This window comes from Eulemur rufifrons, chromosome 2 (genome assembly GCF_041146395.1).
Source record: "Eulemur rufifrons isolate Redbay chromosome 2, OSU_ERuf_1, whole genome shotgun sequence".
Taxonomy (NCBI): Eukaryota; Metazoa; Chordata; class Mammalia; order Primates; family Lemuridae; genus Eulemur; species Eulemur rufifrons.
In genome coordinates this window covers 73,849,609-73,871,105 of record NC_090984.1, presented here as the reverse complement: position 1 = coordinate 73,871,105, position 21,497 = coordinate 73,849,609, and the positions used below count along the sequence as shown (strand labels likewise).

The 21,497-nt window shown below is 35.0% G+C and overlaps 1 pseudogene; it reads right to left on the bottom strand.

The window, feature by feature from the left end:
* Positions 1–4,066: 4,066 nt before the first annotated feature.
* On the bottom strand, positions 4,067–4,942 carry LOC138379156 (cysteine-rich protein 3 pseudogene; annotated as a pseudogene).
* Positions 4,943–21,497: the final 16,555 nt, after the last annotated feature.

The following is a 21,497-nucleotide window of genomic DNA, read 5'->3' as shown; positions in this document are numbered from 1 at the left end:
ATTCTAAACATTCTTGTTTCTAGGAAAACCTTTCTAATGAGCAAATCTTAGCTCTAAAATCTATTTTGTCTAGTTTTTATAAAAATTACAACTTTTTTGGCAATATTAATCCTCTAAGTTGAGGATTAATTTGATACTTTCTTTCAAAAGGAAGGGAACTTTAAAAAAAAAAGATAAATCAGAAAAGCTATAGAAATTGATGTGGACACAAAGGAAGTCCTTTGAATCTGAAAAGCTTGTTGGACATGAAATTAGGAAAGGTGTCAAGAGTATATTTCTTACTGACATAGATATATTTCCTGTCTGAAAAATGAATTATGCTAAATCTAGATAATGTCACAAGCCTACTTATTCTTAAATACTTTGATATAGCCATTGATTTAGAAATTGCACTTCATTGGACAAAATATGATTAATTTTATATTCATTTGGAATTCATTTTATACCTCTCTTCAAAATTTTTTGTTTTCTTTGAAATGAACTATATTATGATCAATAAAGTCTAAATGTCCCTTTAGACTCAAATTCTAAAAATGTCAAGGAAATCTCAAAATCCTTTTTTCTAAATTTTTAAAATGTCTTCCGACCTTACAAATCGACATACGCAAATATTAGAATATAAATCCAGGATAAAGTAAGAGTTTGTTAACTTTTTATTTCAAAAAAATTAATGTATTAAACAAAAATAATTTTCATCACAAGCATGAGATACTTACTAGTCAAAGAATTAAGGCTGCTAAAATTTGAGCTAAGTGAACTTAGAGGTGATGGTTCTTGGGGGAGAGAGTAGTTCTTGGACCTCTTGTTTTTTGGCACATCTTGTAATGCCAAGATTGCAAGGCCCTGAATGCTCTTTTACCCAGTCTATTACTCAGGGTTGTTATACAGCTGATAAACTTTGAGAGATGAAGTTATGTCTTCCTCTCCACAACTCTGACCGACAAAGAACAGTCTTGTTTACTCTTGCTATAAAAGTGGTGAGTGCCCAATTTCAATATTTCCCAGTTGCAACACAAACCTACCCCGTGCAGATCATACATCTGGACCCATTCACTCCCTTCGGACTGCAGTATAAGAGGAACTTGTAAACATATATTGATGTTCGTATGCCATGAGTAATAAAGTCTTTAGTCTCTGATCCTGGAGTCTTGTATCTTCTGCCAGTGCCCGTGAAACATTAATAAGTTAATTTAGTGGCTTCTAAATTCAAGACCTGACAAAGGTTACTTAAGGTAAGGTTAATTAACCTCTCTAAGCTTCACTTTCCTCATCTGTAAAAATGGAGGCAGGATAATGCCCATCTTGAGAATTTTTAAGAGGATTAAACAATATTGTGCCTATGAAGTCTCTAATACAAAGAAAATGCTCAGTAAACATTACTTTTCCTTAAGTGCTGCCACATAAGGGAATATTTAAAACCATGTCAGAAGAAGGTTAAGTTTATTCTAGGCATTTTATATTCCTCACATTTTTTCAAGTCTGCCTTTTACTCCTTAGAAAATTTTTGTATTAATAGAAATATAACATTGAATCACATTATACCACTATACTGAACTCTACTTGATCTCATTATAGTATTTCTTTAATATACAGCTAATTTCTACTTGCTAATATTTTATTTTAAAATTTTTCTCTTTTCATAAATTATATGAAGATGTTCTGTTCTCTGTTAGGTTTCATAAAATCAATTTAAGATTCTCCATTAATTCTATATATTTTAGAAGACTTTGGTAAACTTTGGAATTATCTTTCTTTAAAATGTGTATTATTGGGAAATTTAATTTTTTAAATCTTCCTGAGATGAGCACTTTATAGGAGATAGTTCTTGGGCAAGTTTTTCAATGTCCTTCATTGTTATTGCTCTAGTCTGCATTTCTGTAGGGACAGACATTTTCAGTTGTTTAATCCACATTCCCTTTCTCACTACTACTACGGAGGCTGAAAATGTGATACATGTTTTGTAGCCTCTCTTGCAGCTCAACGGGACCATTTTGTCCCAGTTATGGTTGATGTCCTAAAAAAGAAAGTCCAATGTTTGTTACGGCAGATTGACAGTACCTGGGGAGAACCTCCTCTCGCTAACTGCCTTATTAACCCTTATTACTGGCCCACTTCAGTAGCCCCAGGCTTGCATTCCCACCTTCACTTCCAGTGGAAGCTTCAGAGTAAATGCCCCCAACCCGGCTACCATGAGCTAGGCTCTGAAGTCCCCAAGTCTTTGGTTTGCAGCCTGCTTCTCCAAATCCTTGCTCCCAGCCTTTGCTGGTCTGACTTCAGCAGTTCACTACACATTCTTGTGGAAACCCAGATACTTTCCCTGGTATTTTCCTTTACCTTAGTGAATCATAGGCTAATGGCACTTCCTTCAGTCCAAGTTTATCTTCATTATGTTTTCACAAATTCCTCAAGGTTTCAGTATACATTCCATAAATTTCTCAAAATCACTTCTGTTTACAGCACTGACCGCAATTTTAACACATACACACGCACACACACACACACACACACATATGACTTTTGGTCATTTCAATGAGATTACAGAGAAAAAAAAATCACTCCAAATAATTAGACAAAGGTGCCTACCACATATTGTGGAGGAGAGGTATAATATCAAACTCAAAATTTAAGAAAGATTTAAAGAGGTCGATGATAACCCAGGGTAGAGGAAACTGCTAGAAAACTATTTACAGAGATTTATACAAGGCAATCTCCGTTTGCTATGATACTAAGGATATCTCCAATGAGAAAAATGAATTGTGGAAAAAGCAATAGGACCCATTAGATGAATGAATTGGACATGAGGAAAAATGTAGAAATAAATAAAAATTAAGCTTAAGATTTCAGTACTGTAGGACACTTTACACAAATAAGCACGTTTGAGGAGTGGTGGATCTTGAATGTGAACTATAAGGCAAACTTAAAGGGTTTTTATAGTTTTGTGTTTAATATGAAGACAGAACACTAATCTCCATCCTGTTGGTGGATGGAGATACAGGACCAAACTTTTGGCCTGGTGATGCAGATCTGAGAGCAAGTCATCCACCCAGATGTGTTTTCTCAAGCCCCCAGAGTAGATGGCTTCTTTGAGAGAGGTGAGTAGTGAGGGGCCTGGGACCAAGACATGAGTTCTTAGCTCAAGGAAGAAGATGAAACATAAGAGAAGAAATCCAGAAAATTTCAATTATTAGTTTCACTTGTCTTTAAACTATCATTTGTAGTGATAACTGAAATTTTATCTTCTCCATTCTAATTCCATTTTCTCAAATTAACCCTGACTTTGTTGTTCTGTGACCATATTTATAACTGTCTACAGCTTCATGAAATTTTAAGATTTTAGTAATATTTTTTATTATCCAATTACATAGAAATTTTCACTGATTATTTTCAGTTCCATTACATTCATAAGAAAGCTATGAAAAATCCAAAATTGAACTTTTCTACTATCTGTAATCTAAGCTACCTACTTCAATATGTAATATAATTATTGTCTAGTTTGTGATCTTTGAACTAATTTTCTTTTCTTTTTTTTTTTTTCTTTTCTTTTTTTTTTCTTTTTTTTTTTTTTGAGACAGAGTCTCACTCTGTTGCCCAGGCTAGAGTGAGTGCCGTGGCGTCAGCCTAGCTCACAGCAACCTCAAACTCCTGAGCTCAAGCGATCCTCCTGTCTCAGCCTCCCGAGTAGCTGGGACTACAGGCATGCACCACCATGCCCGGCTAATTTTTTCTATATATATTTTTAGCTGTCCATATAATTTCTTTCTATTTTTAGTAGAGATAGGGTCTCGCTCTTGCTCAGGCTGGTCTCGAACTCCTGAGCTCAAACGATCCGCCCACCTCGGCCTCCCAGAGTGCTAGGATTACAGGCGTGAGCCACCGCGCCCGGCCTGAACTAATTTTCAATCTAAATTTGTGATGTTTCTAGCCAAGTCAGTTTAATTAATTCAGTAAATAGAATTTCATGAGATCATCACTATACTAGGCACTTTACTAAAAATCAACATCCCCACATGCATTTTCTTCATTCAGCAATTTTTTGGGGTGGGGAGCCAACTTTTATTGGAGAAGCCAGAAAGGCTGAGACTTAATAAATACAAGTTTTATGAGTACATTGAAGCTCCAGAATTTGCTGGGGAAAGGGGTTGGGAAGGCCAGGAGGACACCATTCAAAATGGGGTGGCCTATGCCACCTAACCAGATAGGAATGGGAAAGGGAAGAATTGGGAGAGAAAGTCCAGACTTTCTAGCCTACCAGAGGGCCTAGGACCAGGTCCCCAGGATTTCATCTTCTCCCATCCTCACGAGACTGGAGAATTTTGCAGCTCCCACTGGACCATGGAGGTGATGATGGGAGGCCTGAGTTAGGGTGAATTCTCCTGTGCGCATCTCATTTGGATTTTATCTCCACTGGGTCATAGATGTAGCAGCCCACATCACCAGTGTTCAGCCCTAAGCATGACTCCTAGCAGACAGGCTCTTGTGGCAACACTGGCACCTCAGATAGGGTCTGTGCCAATTTCTGCCCAAAGACATTACCTTCTCAGCAAAAATAGACGGGCTCCCCACAGCCAGGGCACAGTGAGATCTCCCCAGTGAATGTCTTCTTGTGGAGAGGGCTTTTCTTGCCTTGGGGGAGGACAGTCCTTGGCCTGGGAGGGCTGAAGCTGCTGGGGCTGAGGGGTGTGGTGCTGGCAGGAGTAGGAGTGGCGGGGTTGTATAGGTAGGCACCTACACCACCAATGTTCACCCCATTGAGTACAAAGAGAGCCCCGTAGCATGGCTGGTGGCAATATGGCCTCCCATTGTGCTGTGCATGTCCACCTGGGGACCAGATGCTGTGGCAGTGTTCACATTTCAGGCAGAAGCGGTGCCAGTTCTTGCCCAGGGAGCTGACCTTCTCAGCAAAGAAAACAGGTTGCTGGCAATGCGGGCAGGTCCAGCTCATGGCTCCACTTGGGCCCATTCAGCAATTTTAATATTCTGCCATCCAAATACTGTAGTTTAAATTATTATTTACTCTTGCTAGCATCCCTTTTTCAACTCTTCTGAGATCATAAGAGGCAGTAGTAAGATCATTTTTAATATTATAGTTGTCTATTAAGAAAGAAACCAAATAGAAAAACTTTAAAAATAAAATAGCAAAAATAAAAATAAGTTAGCAATTTAGTTTAAAGAAAACAAGAGTATAATTATAACAGGAAAATATATTTTTTAAGTCGGTAGCAAAGAAGATCCTATTTTATTAATCCAAAATAATCACATCTCAAGTACATCCCAGGGAATTCTTATTGGGATGATTGTGTTCAAAGGTCCAATATGTTTGTAAAATCCTTATGCCTTCAGCAAAAAAAAGAACAGAGGAAAGATAGTATTAAAGAGTGGCTTAAGCATTCTAAGGTCCTACTGCTAAGTCCAGTACATAGGATTGAAACTCTCTACTTGAAATCTCAAAATCAAGTTACTGCACCTCATAGCAACAGGCTCAGAAGACATCATTCAGCAGGAAAACACAAGATAAATCTCCCCAAAGGCAAGCTGGGATTAAAATAAAGGTGCTGAAAAAGTAAGAAATATAACTCCACCAGTGGGGATAGGGGGTAGGGGGAAGATGCCTCCTGAAACAGTAAAAGAAAACATACCAATTGTATTAAAAAGAAAACAAAAATGTAAGTTTTATGTCAGTGACATGGAAAAGGTTTTGGTTTTGTTTTTTTATAAAATTAGATGGATATTTGCCATTGTGGGGATCTTAGGTAAATAAGTCTATAAGAAAACAGAATATGCTGAAGATGTATGATTGTCTACCCTTAATTCTACAGGCTGTTGGCATGTATGTAGTCAGGAGAGGAAACACAGTTTTCATTTAATGTGGGAATGTGCTCAGCACTGTGCTACAAACTAAACCACAGTGATGCCCTTTTTGAGTATGGAGTCCAGAGAAAGGTACCGATACGCAGTTGTGTGTGGTGTAAACATGCTACAGTGACGTGAGGTGCCATAGAAATCAGTAGATGGGATGCCTCATCCCGAACTGAGAGGTCGGGAAAAGCTGTTTAGGCTGGGAAGTAGAAGCCAACATGAGAAGCGAGTTAGAAGGTAGGCAGGTGAAGAAGTCGTAACAAGGCAAGGAAGAGGGCGCAGCCTATGAAGGTCCAGAAGTGAGCAAGCACCGAGGGCTTAAGGGAGTAAAAGAAGTTCAGCATTTCCAGGGAATATTTATCATTGGAGAGTAGCAAAAAAAAAGTTCTCTTGAAAATGGCATTCTTGTGTTTTTGAAGATTTTTCAAACTGTCATATCTATCATTTTTGTATTGATAAAAATGCAGTCAATATTTTTTAGCATTGGGATCTCTTAAAATATATCCTGAAAATAGACATTCAAGTCAACCTGAAAATACTTGATCCAGGCAAAAGGTAATAAAGCAGTGAATGGAAAAAAAAATTAGAGCAAAATGGATGTGTTGGCTTTAAGCACAGTTAATCAAAGAGAAGGAAAAAAAGTATTTTTTAAAAATCACCCACTCAATTTTCATCAGGGAACCAAAGATTAAGACAAGTCTACAAAATAAATTTGTGAATAGTAACTTTTACAAATAAAATTAGTTTGAAAGAGGGAGAATTTCATAATTTAAGTATGATTTGAATTTTATATATGTTATATATCACATGGATAATCAAAAGTGTCACCGGAAAAGAAAAAAAGTAAAGCCAAATAAAATAGAGGGAAGGATCAAGAGAGATGGAAAGAACCCATAAATAACATTTGTTGGGTTAGTATTAGCAATGACTTAGTCATCACCTACCAAATGCAGATCAGATCATTACCATCAGCTCATTTTCTGAGCTCTTACTGTACCCAAGTGCTTTTCCTTCATAAACGAGTTTAATTTTTGAAATAACTCTCTGATATAGGAGTTAGTATACCAGTTTTATAGATGAGTAGAAGGAGGCTTAGAGAAGCTATTAAGCCAACCCCAGGTTTCCCAGGCCTTTCTGACACCTAACTCCATGTACTGGTACTCATCCCTGCTGGAACAGAATGCATGACTGAGAAGAGGGACTAATGAGATTACCTGAAGATTTGGCCTAAATGCTTCTATACAAAACAGGGAAGAGAACATGAATTTTTAGTAAGTCTTCTGGGGACATCCTTGACTGATTAGTTCAATTTAGCATTTTTTTGCTAAAACGAGAAGAGACCTGGATTTAATTCTTGCTCAAAACAATCATCTTCACAGTTCACAGATTCCAACCCTGGTCAGTTGTCTTGTACACACATACTGATATCCACAAGGGAAGCTGGGTGAGAGAGTGAATGCTAACGAGCAATTTCTTTATCTCAGTTCACCACCCCTGAGAAAGGTCAAAATCCTCTTTCCATGTGTAGAGGTAACTGGGCTGCTCGTGGTCACCAATTCACCTTGGATGTGCATCCAAGTTCCTAGTTCTCAGCTCTCACTGTGTATCATACTCACCTTGGAGCTTTTTAAAAATATTGATTCCTAGGACACATCTAGAGATTCTAATTAAATTAATTGCTAGTGTGGCCCAAACACTGGTGTTTTTAAAATCTCCCTGTGATACTAACTTGCATCCAGGGTTGAGAACCACTGAACAAAGCCAAGCAGGAGAACTCCATTGCCTTTGCCAATGATTGCTTTAGTAATGGGTATGAGGTCCAACAGTGGCCAATGAAACATGAGAGAAAGTATTTTGGAGCAACTCTAGGAAAAATTTGCTTAGCTCTTAAAATAGAAACCAAGAGAAAGATGTAGTTTCTCTTTTTTTAAACATTATCATGTCTGTAACTGATACATGGACCTGAAGCAAGCACCCTGTGATCTTAAGAAAAAAACAGCTTCAAGATAAAGTTAATGTTGATGACACCAGAATGGAAAAACTAAAGGAAACAAGATCCTGATGACATGATTGATGTTTGGGATCCATTACGCCTCTGGACTTCCAATTATGAGAATAAGTTTCCTTATTGTTTAACCCTATTCGAGTCAGAGTTACCTATTATTGGTGTCCCAAATCTTCCTTACTGATCTAGCACATGACAATAATAATTATACCTCATATTTCTGTGACCAAATACTCCTGAAACTACAATTACCTCAGCTTTCAATATTATTGCTCAAGATTTCATCATTACCAACAGTTTTCAGGCCATTTGAGTTTAGGTATGTGTCAGAATTTATCCTATTTAGAAATTTCCTCACAATTCAGGACCTAAAAATTTGAGATGTCATTTTTTTCTGAGGTTGTTTATTCCACTATCCTCATCCAGTTTAGCCTAATTCCTAAAGCTGTAATAACTACAAGTAGTTTTGAGAACCTCCTAACAATAAATTTTGCTTCCTCATCATTCATTTGTTTGGACAGTCAACAAACATTTACTATGCATTTTCTATGGACCAGAACCCATGTTCCTGCTGGGATATATAGATTTTAAAACATGTTACTTGCTCTTAAGAAGGTCACAGTCTAGTAAGAGAAACAGTTATATGAATAGATAATTACAGTTCCATGCGATTAAATTATCCTGGAGACTAATACGATAATTTTTGCAATAGAGTTAAGGCAGATTTGCAAGCAGATAAATGAGTCTTACAAATTTATACTTTTATTAAACCTCCAAATATCTCTGTTTGTAAAAAAAATTCAATAGCTCCTAGGAAAATAGAAAAAAATTAAAAGTAAATGCAAAGTAACCAAGATGAATAAAGGACAGAAATGAGATACCGCAATTGTAGAGTTAGGAATCCAATTTCAAAACAATATAAAAGTATTGAAACTTTGTTATATGGATTTTTTTTTAAACATTGAGAGAAGTTGTTCTCAAAACAATGTTTTGTACAACTCTTTTATTTGAAGCAGAAGGGCACTAATGAAATTGCCTATTCAGAAAGTCATAAAATAAAGCAAAATATCCTTCTATCCCCTTACGTATCAATTTTCCATATCAATCATCCCTGTTTTGCTAGAAAACTAACATTGCTCTATAATGTTTTTCCCATTCCCAAGAAATTTCGGTTTTGCATAATATAACTTCAGTAACAACTGTCAAAAAGAAAACTGATTTGATTATATCCAAGATTTCTAAGACTAACTAAATAAGCACTTTATAGAATAGCTCATTTTATAAAGCTCTGATGTTTTCTTCTACTTTTCTTCTTACTCAATAGAAAGAATATTGACCATGGAAAATAAGTAATAGACTGTATTTGGTTTTCTGATGCAAATTCTCTTTGATATGCAATTTTAGATCCTAATACATGAATCAAAAATCATCTTCTGTCAGTTCATAAAAATATTTGATCAGACACTTGAACCTGATATGTATGTTTTAACAGCGGTTAATATCCCAAATATCCTGTTCAATTTTAAAGTTGAAGCATTTCGAGTATGCACGTGTTTGATTATCCTAACCTTGAAAAATACTCTAATAAAAGTAAACTTAAATTGATTGGTTGCTATTTTAAAAACTAATTGTATTGTATTTGCAAAACAGTTTTGCCTAAGGAGTATGTGTCCTCACAGTAAATTTGATTATTAAATGTTATCTGATGTTCTTTCAGGGAAAAAAATGATTGGAGAATTTGATCCTCCACGTACAAATTCTTTTCCTAAAATATTTTCTCCTTCCTAAAATCGTTAAGTCTGAACCTTTCAAAAGACCAAAAGGCACTTATACTTTGGGCCTGATAAGGAAGATTTGCAATTATCCCAGCCTATCTTCTGAGTGCCCAGATTGATATTCAGGTCTTGAGGAACCTAGCAAAGCTACAAGCTAGACTATTGAAGTTGTCCTAAATTTCTTTTATCTGGAAGATTCAATTAAGGTTTATGACAAATCCATTAAATGCAGGAAATAAACTCCATTCTGGAGCTGTCAAAAAAGGAGCAGAGGATAAGCTAGGTAAGGGAGCCTTGGGCATGCCTGACACTAGTCAGATTTCATTGTCAGGTGATGGTCCCAGGAGGTGTATGGACCCAACCACTGATTGACAGCTCATTGGTGGACCTTTCAGTGTGGGAATATTACAAATAAATCCTAGAGCTCCCAGGGATGATGGGTATAACTCTATCATCAACTTACTATTTACTGTATATAGTACTATATATTTTCAATTCTTTAAACTAAGGAACACCTAATAGCTTCCTTAATGCTGCACAGAGACTATGTATGCTATTAACTTTCATGATAGAAAGAAAATGGAATTTGCCCTGTGTTTGCCTTTAGAGAGTCTTGATACCAACTAATTCACATTTTAAAAGCCTTTGATACTCAAGGATATTTTTTAATAAATATTTGCCTACGAAATCAATGGTTTGATACATTTTGTGTTATCAAAAAAATTCTATTTAATAGCCCATGCAACGATATATCTGGTAAATAAACCATTTTAAGTACAGAACCAGTTTTTGGAGTATAAAAATAGCTCAAACATTACCCCTCTAAATACACAGACACACACACACACACACACACACACATACACACCTGTTATCACAGAACTCTAAGACTCTAGATTGAAAACCATGCATTTAAATAGATTTCCAAATGTTCCCTTTGAACACTGAATATGACCAAAGAAAATTATTTTGTTAATTTTTATATTGTTTACACATTTATATTTATATAGAAAATTTATGCCAAAAATCAAAGTTGTTTTATATTTTATTAAATGTATCTTTCTAGTGTCCTTGTGAGATTTGTAAAATCAATTTACATGAAGAAAATTATAATAAGAGATAATTTAAAAATTTTTTAAGAAGTTAAATAAACTTCAATAGTCATACTATTAATGATCAATACTACAACCAATGACTAATGACTTCTACATCCATAATATCTGAAGGACAGAGATCTCTCTGATACCCCATCTTGAAGAAGTAAGCAGCGAATTGCACATTTCTCAAAAAGTTGGAAAAATTGTGATTTTTCTAGGAAAATTTGATATTTTTCACCGATGGTTATATACAATAAAACTTGAAAACTAAATTTAAAACAAATGACCAAATGAGTAAATAAAAAAGAGAGAAAAAATAAGTGAATGGAAAAGAAGAATAGCACTGGATATTGAACTTTAGCATCTTACTGGTTCCCTCATTAATTGATGGATTGATTAAAAACTTTTCATATGTTCATTTTATATTTGTATGAGAGTCATGATTTTCCTTTTTTGAGAATTATCCTCTAGCAGTCTGGGGGGACCCAATGAAGTGCCCAAGATGCCTAGTGTAGTTATTAAAGAATATCGTTTGAATTCATCTCTAGTGCTGTCTAAGCCAGGCATGACTTTTCCTGGCTCTAAGAACGAATCCCAAGAACCAGTAGAATACTAAATTTACTGACTCTCTAGTTTTTCATCTGATCTTTTATTTTTTGTGGGTTTTATATCATTATTTGGTTTTGGTTTACACAAGGATGTTAACTTTTTTACATTGGTGGTAGCATAGATTGAGAATCTGACCATTTGATGACCTCCGTCAAGTTCATAATAGAAACTCTGTTCTGTCAGAGGAGACGTTACAGAAAATCTAGTTGTTAGTTATTTTTGTTTATCTATTTGTCTATCCACAAGCTCAAATCAATTAAGAAAATATTTAATGTCCACTGGCAAGGAAAACAACTCTGAAATATGGAATGATGAAATTTTGACCAGTGGTTGACATTGTAGATCACAACCTATTTGCCTTTGTCTTTGTGTCCATAAATGAGATAAACTTTTAACACAGGGAGTACTAATAAATTAGATTGTAGAGTCCCTTATTTCAAAAAAAATGACCTGCTAACTAAGTTTTTCTATTCGGAAGTCCATGTGAATGTGGATTCACATAAGTAAAGTGAATCTTTGGACAAATCAGACTGGCCTATTAACTTTGGCTTACAAAGAAAGTATCTTTTCTCTGCATATGATTGGACATGGCAAAATAAAATTTACATTTTGTAAATTTTACATTTTTTACATTTGTCATAAGGCTTAGATTAACTTCTTATTCTTGTTTATTGATCAAATAAGCTAACATTACTCCTGCATATTTAAGATTATGAAAAGTAAAATTTTGTGTTTAATAAATTGAATCATGATAACAAACTTTTTATATCAACAGTAATTATATATTGTAGTACGACAATTTAAACATAACTTCCACAATCCCTAGGTAACTAAACACTTATGACTAATATTGAGTTACTAAATAATTTTTGGATATCTAGATAATTTCTTAAGATAGAATATGAAAACATTAATTACTAATTTAAGTTTATATACTTTTAATTCTTAGTTTTATATTCTATAGAGTAGATATATCTTTGAGTCTCGTTAATGAATCTGTTCATTCTTTACCCATTTAAGAAGGTGTGAAACATATAGTTTGATAGAAGAAATAAGACCTAGTTTTGATAGATCAGTAGAGTGACTATAATTTACAATACTGTCTATTCAAAATAGCCAGAAGAGAATAATTTAAATGTTTCTAGCATAAAGAAAAGACAAATATTTAAGTGCTGGATATCCCAATTACACTGACGTGATCTTTACAAATTATATAAATGTATTAAATTACCACAGTATACCCAAACTATGTGCATCTATTATATATCAATAAAAATAAAAGATACAATAAGAATGTGTGCAGTTGTAGAAAATTGTTATAATATGTATACATGAGTTTTTCTGGTTTGCTAACATGCTTAAATATGAGAGTTTCAATGAGTCACCACCCTCACTCCTACCCCAGCTTTTTCTTTGCAATAGAAGTTAGGTATATCTGTGAAAATTTATCATTAATATAGGTTGTTGAGACAATAATGGAGACAAATAGTAACATGGAAATGGACCTGTGTATGCTCTTTTGCTTTTCAAAGAGATTAGTTTCTTCCTAGAGTCTCACTTTGTTCCAGAATATGAAAGAGCAAAGTGAGAGACAAAACTTAAGAGAGTATAGAAAGTTGTAAAGTGTCTTATTTTAAGTGATTGTATTTACCTTGGTTTTAATACCTGAATCTGAGAGGAAACCTCAAAATGTGTTAAAAATTTTGACAAGTTCATTCAATTTTGATGAATTTATTCAAAAGACAATAAGGGTAGTAGTGATTCATAAAAACTTTCATGCTAAGTATTATATTAAAGCAAAATAAAAATTTGGTTTTTGTCAAAATAGTATATTAGTAATAAATTGGTGTTAGAGTTCTTAACAAGGTATAGTAAAGGGTTATTCTTTTTGACCTTCTTGATAACCTGCCTACATGCACAGATTCTGTATTTTACTAGAATAATCTTTTGTGATCAATGTTGACTTTATGATAAACTTTTTATTTAAGAAATTCAAAAATCAAATTTCTTTATGTGTGAATGACCTAGGTTTCTTAATTATGTTATATTCTTCTTGGCTTATTCTGACATATTTTTTATAGTCACTTTGATTAGTTAGGTAACTAAGTATTATTTCTCAGGCATCCATGATCTTATCTTAATAAAATAACCAAGTATCTTTTGTTAGCCCTTTTGATTTTGCCTTCCAAGACCAGATCTAAAATTTCAAATAAGCAAACAAAGTGCCAGGATGTCCTTTACACCGAAAACAATCTTTGAGATTTCTGTGAAGATTCCTGGAGAAGCACAAATATTTGATCTTTCATCTTATAAAAAGAGAAATTAGGTTTTTTAATATACCCTATATTTCTTAATTAGCTCAACTTTATTGTAAGAGCTACTATAGAAACATTATCAGATCAGAAGAGATGCTCAGCCTTCCTTGGGTTAAGTTTATATAGGCAAATGTTATTAGCGTAAATACTTCAGAAAGTACATATTTTATGGGTAAGTTCTTGATATTCATCAACATCCTCACTATCCATAATATATTCTTATCCTCAGAAAAACACTGATGAAACCCTTATGGCATAGTTATTTCCTAGAGATTTTTACTTTCTTTTATTCTGTTATTATCAGTTATTATAATAAATTAACCACAGCCATTCAGTCTTTGTCATCTATACATCATTTCTATTATCCCAAATGCTTACCTGAAGGCTCTGCTACAAGCTAGAATCTATGTCTTCAACAAAAAGGGTATTCCCAGAACTTCATGACAAATATTCTACCAGGAGCTCTAATCATTGATAATTCAAAAAACAAACTTGACTACCAGCCACCAAGCTGACATCACTTGAACAACTTTCAGAACACACCAGTGGACAGAGTCAGATTTCCAGGACATTTTTAGTCTGAAAACAGGTGAGTTTCTGAAAGCAAAACAGCTGACCTAAGAAACAGCAGAGTAAAAAACTAATTATATAGGACCAAATGAACTTATAAGGGGAATTTAACCATGATTATTAGTTTGAATTATTGTTGGTATTTTTTAACTCTCCAATTGTAGAGATATATGACCTTTCTCTTTTCTTCTTAATCTACTTCTAACACTTGCTATACTACTTTAAACTGAAATGAAACATTTTTAATGACATCTGATTCTCACTGACCTCTGAGAATTCAGAAAGAAATACTTCTGATTCTCCTTAATTGGTCATTAATGTAGTTATTTACATAGGTTCAATTATAATTTGCCCTCTATTTTAAAAGGATATCATTGGATAAATCATTGTACTGCCAAGACAGTTCTTAGAGTGTCGTATATGAGACTAAGCCTCTTTTAATCACGTATGACAAGCCACTACTAAGAAATAAGAGTTGGTCTTATATGTGGAGCCAATGCCAACAAAGTCCTCCTAGGAAAAGTGAATTAGTATCTGACTTACGATTTGCAGTCTCACAGGTGGTACAAGTGTCACTTTCTGTAAGACCAAGAACCTTAGGAAATCCACGGACCTAGAAAAGAAACAATTCACCTGAATTTATAGATTCTGCAGGTAAACTTAGTGGAGAATGTTTCCTGGGCTTTGTTCCTACACTCAGAACAGAAGAGCAAATAATAGAGGCTTTAAAAATCCAATCCAAAATTCCTCATAAAAACTTCCAGAACGAAGTTAACCCTCTAGAGCTTTATCAGTTGCTCAAAACTTCATGGCTCTAAATTACCAAAGCAAACTTAAGCCAGCCTTTATCATTAGCACTTTTGCTGTTAGCTGTATAAAAATCAGCTCAAAGCTAGTGAGAACAGCCTTTTTTTATGATTAAAAAAAGTCTTTGAAATTTATTAATGATCACAAAGGAAGAGTCCATTATGAGTTGCAAAATATTGATTGTGATTTTACCTTTAGTATAAATGGTTAAAATGCCAAATATCCTGGGCTGTGATATTGTTCCTTCAGAATTTAAAGCATAGGCCCAAGGTTTAGATTTTTCAGGGGAGACATTTTTGTACTCTAACCCAGGCAGAGATAAAATTCCTAGTTATATCCTAGGTGCACTTCGTTGCTAGGATCTCAGTTCTGCACAATCTCCTTCAGGCCCAAGGCTGGGTGTGCTGTGTGCTGGGTGATTCCACAGACCTCCCCACCAGAGCAGGTGGAGCCCAACTCAGGTATTTCATTCTGGTTTTTAGTTCACTCTTCATTTCTGGTGTTTGATGATTTCTTTATTTCTTTCTTGGAAACAATTTAAGGAAATTTTTAGAGTATTTTATTCAGCATTTCTAGGCTATGAATTTAGAGGGCCTTTGTATTATTTTTTTTATCTGATTTGGACCAAGAAAAGCCCTTCTCCCAATATTTTACCACATTCATGCACTACTCTCACAACTTAAAAAAAAATGATTTTATAAAAAGAAATATGCTTCAATGTTACCTATTTTTGCCCCAATATTTTAAAAGGCCAGATAGTTTATTATTTAATATTAATAAATATTAATATTTATAAACTCATGTAAAGCCTAGCAAACAGTGTATATAAAATCTAAAAATCCATATTATCAGTTGTGTTATTTTTCACCTCGAATGGCCCATCTAACACCCTGAACTTGCATTCTTTGAAGCCTACTGCGAAAGTCATGTAAGCTCTCACCTGTCACACCAAACCCCTTCACATTCTTGGGGATTTGTTTCTGAGCTGAGAGGCTCACCTTTGATAAGTTTCAACACTGGTCCCCTACTGACCTTTTCTCCTCAATTCCCGTCCCACCTGCACTTTTAGTTTCACTGGCAATATGCCTCACAATAGCCCAGATATGTCTCTAAATCATGGTCCCTGTGATTAGATCTCACAGCTGCCCTCAAATGTCCCAGATATAATACTTCATTCCAATCCCATGCCCACAGATGACCCTCAGCTCACTCATGCCGGGCCTTTCTGAAATGTGGCTTAGATGTAGGCTATCAAGACCTCATCCCTTGAGAACCTGGCATCCCTCACATGTCTGACCTGCTTCCCTGGTCTGGCTAAACTCACAGCCTCCAGAGCCTAAGCAATGACATCCACTGCCTCAAGCAAAAGTCATCACGTCTCCTCACGTCACTTCAAGTAGGGCACAATTTCTGGATCTGAAGTACATGACATTTCAAAGCTGGCATTGTTCTACAAATATACTTCACAATAAAGCAAAAGGACACTGTGAAAGGGAAAGGCAATTTTCTCCAACCAAAGGGAAAAGTAGCTTCTCACTGACAAAATTGCTGACATCTAAAACCATTGATGAAAAGAAAGAAAAAGAATCAAAGTCAGGGTGAGAAGAATGAGGCTTTGGTCCTTACCCTGCCCCTGGCTGGCCATGAAACTTCAGGGAATCATTTAACCTCACTGAGTCTCAGTTTCATTATCTGCCTAACAGGTCAGCTGGGAGAATTTTTAACTAAGATAAAGCATGTGAAAAATATATGTACAAAAGTTAACATGTCAAATTAATATAAATTATTACACATTAACATAAAAATTATTAGACCTCTTGGTCAGGAAATAAAATTCATGAAAGGTTTGCAAAATTTACTCTAAGAATTTGAAAATTTGGCCATAGTCAACAAAAAATAATTTCGTTCCTTTAATTACTGATGGATAAATCTATATACTTTAAAAATTAGGTAAAATAGGTAAGAATTTATTAAACAGATTACTACATATGATGCTTATCTAAAATTAGTATAACATTTAGACCAAAATATGAATTTCTTTCCTGTATACCTTCCAACCACCCCCAGCATAAGTTGTAAAACATCAGAGGGTTAAAATAGGCAAAATATTCTGACCATGAATAGTCACATTTTAGTCACATGATTGGAAGAAACAGGTGATTTTTCCACCAACTCAAGTTAAACTTGAATGTCCTCTGCAGTATCAAAGTTGTCATTGAGTCTGAACTTGAATATAGTAACAGGGAACTCATTACCTCAACAAGAGCCCCTCTGTTTTCCTTAATTTGAGATGGACTGTCTCACCCTGAAACTTCTACCAGAAAAAGTCAATTTAATTTATGTGAACAGGGGGAGAGAGTGAGGAATGGAGAAGCATCTGCCCTCCCCCCGCCCCAAAAAAAAACAGTAACATACACTTTTAAGCTCTATGGACGTGTTAATGAAAACAACCCAAACCAGGTATTGTAGAGAATGAGAAAAGTGATGTCATGATGGAATCATACAGATGATGCATATTTTTGTGTACAGATTCAACAATGTGCTACAAATATGATACTTAACCCTGAACTACATTTACTGGGGATTATTTTTTTAAAAAACTTTCATTGAATCAATAAACTATCATTTTTAAAAAGTCTGAGTCCTCTAGTTAATTTTTTTCCCATTTTCCTTTTCTCCAAGTTAAACATTCTGTAATTTCAAATACTCTTTGTTGTGTGGTTTTGTGTTGTTTTGCCATTTCAGTCACTATTTTTTGAACACACTCCAGATTATCTCTGTCACTTAAATTGTGGTGTTCAGCATGAAACAAAACACTTCGAGAGAGATAACTAGTCAGCCTTTGGGTTTTCAATCTCAGGTAGCAACACAGTTTTGTTAATGCAGCCCAGGGTTGTGTAAGTTCCTATTTGTGACTGCATCACACTCCTAACTCATAATGAGTTTTTGGTAATTAAAACTCCTAAATCTTTCTTGCATATCCTTTTTAATATTTCCCACATAGAGTATTTAGTCATCAGAATGTTGGAGTATATATTCAGGGCCTTAAATGTATTCTTGATGATACTTCACTGTGTCAGATACTTTCCTATCTTAGAATAATGCAGATACTGGGGTTTAAGGAGAGGGAGCAACGGTAGAAACGTGGCCATGCTCCATTGCTCAGGACAGTCATATAACATCTCTTTTCTTTCTTCCAGCTGGTTCTATGCACAAGTTTGATGACTTGGAATTCTATAGCAATGACCAAGTAGTTGACAATAATAACTACTGTTTGGGGGCACTTATCATATGTTACTGCTTTACATGATTTATCCCTCTAATCATATTAGGCAGATACATTTATGATAGCCATTTTAAAGATGAAGAAACTGAGACTTACAGAGATTCAGCAACTTGCCAAGTCACATTCCAATAAGTGATGGAAGCAGGATTGAGCCCAGATAGTTTGAGACCAGCACCCTAATCACTGAAACTATATCATATCAAGTTGCCCCTATCATTCATTAAAAAATGAATAGGATCAAGGACAGAGTCCTAAGATATGCCTTAATGAACAAGCCTGATGACACTGATTTAGTAATTAGTAATCCCTGGGTATAGTGTTTCAATCATTCACTTAATATCACTAACACTCAGCTAATCATCCATCATCTTAACCCACAGCTATCTTGAAAGACTTGGCCAATGCCTTGCTTTTTCCCCAATACATTCCTCTGTCCTACTGATCTAATAATCCCATCAAATAAGGAAATTGGATTACTTTGATAATTTTTCTTCTTAGTAAACATACACCAGCCTCTCGGAATCACTGCCTGCATTGCTAGCTGCTCAGCAACTATTTATTTTATCATTGATTCAAAAATCTTATCTAGATAATTTATTTTCCCAGACTATATAGGAGACTTCTTATCCCTTAAGAAAAATTGAAGAGCATTTACCTGTCTTCATTCCTCCAATACTACTCTCATTCTTCACAATGAAGAATTTTGAAGAAAAGATCATAGGACCTTACCAGGCTGTCTCAAATCTGTTATACTTTAGAGCACTAGGTGCCTTGGCATGTAGCTAATTTTGTGTCAGCAGTACATAAATTGTGTTTTGAAGTGATAAAAAGATGGTGATAAAAACTACAAAGTTCATGTTTATAAAATAAAGTAATAAAAAGCAAATTGCTCCTCTATCTGAAGTAAATTCATGAAATTCCTTTCTATAAAACCTGTGCTTAAAAGTAAGTGCTCATGGCACACTCCAACTATTGATTTCTACAAGTCAATAATTTCTACCAGTGTTATGCCATCCCTAGATGGCTGGTAAAACATCTGTCAGCTTCTAAAAAGTCAGTCAGTGGGTCAATAAAATTTGTGAGTGTCTTTGGTGTGCAGACCATTCTAGAAGATGCAGTGAGGAAATGTAGAATAAATATATGTATAAATTGATACAGAGACCAATGAATCTCAATAACAGCTCTCTGGTCAAGGAAATGAAAAGTAAAATTTAGGGCTATTTAATGCTCCACTTGGAACAGACAAAAAGTTTTCCTGAAATGACAAGTTAGTTTAAATCTATATATTTCAACTTATTTTTTTCCTTCTAATGGAAAAACATGTTTTAAAAGATGCTAGATTTTAAAATAATGATATATACCATACCCATTGGGCTTTAAGCTCCCTCGTCAGGCATGAGGGTGCTTACTAGATAACCCAGGCAGTAGCAGAATGTTCATGAAATCTTGAAATCTTGGATGAGCTGCCCTATCACCTCAGAAGAGGACAGTAGGGGAGGTATGCCCAGTAGAATATATTGTTAATAGCTACTCAGCTCAGAAGCAGAGGCAGAAAAAGTAAAAGAGGCCACTCCTCAGTCAACATTTGGTAGGAGGGTTCTGAGAAGACAAGGGGTCATGGTCATTGTTATTTAAAGTCAACTCTCAGTAAACACAGTATCCCTGCACAAGCTGGTATGAAAGCAGAAATGTGAAATTAGCAGCTTGACAATGTGAAAAGAGAGATCCAGATCTGAATACAACAGACTATTTTCCGAACCAGGCCTGGATAAGTGGTCTGATTCAGATTATTCTGAATGCAATAGATTATTCTCTGAACAGAGCCTTCAGAAAGAAAAATTGGATGTGAGTCATCAGAACCCTATTCATAAAGTTATTCTTAACATAGCTTTTAGTTGTCTTCATTAAAAAAAAAAAATCTTCCAGAGATAGTATAAAAAGACATATGAATCAGGTGGCTACAACAGATATTACTATACTGCTCTGGGTCCTAACAGAATATTGCTGGCTTAAAATAACTTTCTTCTCTCCCTTTGGAGATTATAGGCCCAAAAAATGCCAAGAGAGAATCATTTAAACACCAAGGGTATTCTAACTTTTGCACCTCATATACTTATTGCTTAGTAGAACCTCTATAATACATAATGAATTAAATAATAAATGAGTAGATAATTAGACATAGGTATTTTCATGCTCTAACTCAGCTTTATGTGTCCTCTATTTCAGAAACTACTATGGGAACTTGTGAAAAATTCACTAGACCCCAGACCTAGACCTACCAAAACAATCTCCAGGGAAAGAGCCCAGGAATCTACACTTGAACTAAGATTCTCAGGTGATTCTTGCACACACTTAAGTTTCAAAAAATAAAATAAAATAAACAAGAAATGGAATATAAGATCCTATTCAGATAATTCTGTGGAGTCAGACTAAGGTTCTGCTATTTACTTGCCCTGTGACCTTGGGCAAGTCTCATTACCCCTCTAAGACTCAACTCTCTTATCCACAAAGCAGTGTATAGAGTCATGTGCTCATAAGGGTGCTGTGAGGATCACATGAGATCATGTGCATAAAGCACACTGCACCATGCCTGCCATCTGCTTACTGCAAAGGAAATGGGAGGATGTTAATTAGCAAATGCCACATAGAGTTAATGACAGAGGACAGAACATTTTGGTACTTTTCCCCCCACCAAGAAATAACAATCACCAATCACAATCATTAACATTTAAACCTTATTACTATTAAATACCAACCATATGCTAAACAGAGTCCAGAATAGGCACTTTACATATATTTAATATATTTACAATAAACTCAGTATCATATCTGTTGCACAGAGAAGAAAACTATAGCCCAAAGTGGTGAAGTAAACTCCCTAAGTCTTCAAGGATAGGGAACGCCAGAATTGTCCTTTTCCCCCACATATGAGGCTTTAAGCCAATGACCTACTTCTGAATCCCAAAGATGTGTCTGCATCACAAACTTTTACTATGTAATAAGTATTCTATCTTTTCAAAATAAATTACGTTTCCCTGTGAAGGAAAAAAATTTTTTTTTCTTTAAAACTCTCCAGGGTGACATTTTTGAGTGTGTCAATCAACTTTAAAATGTGGACTTACTATCTCTTAACACTCTTATTTATAGTCCACAGGAATATCCTGAACAGGAAGTTCA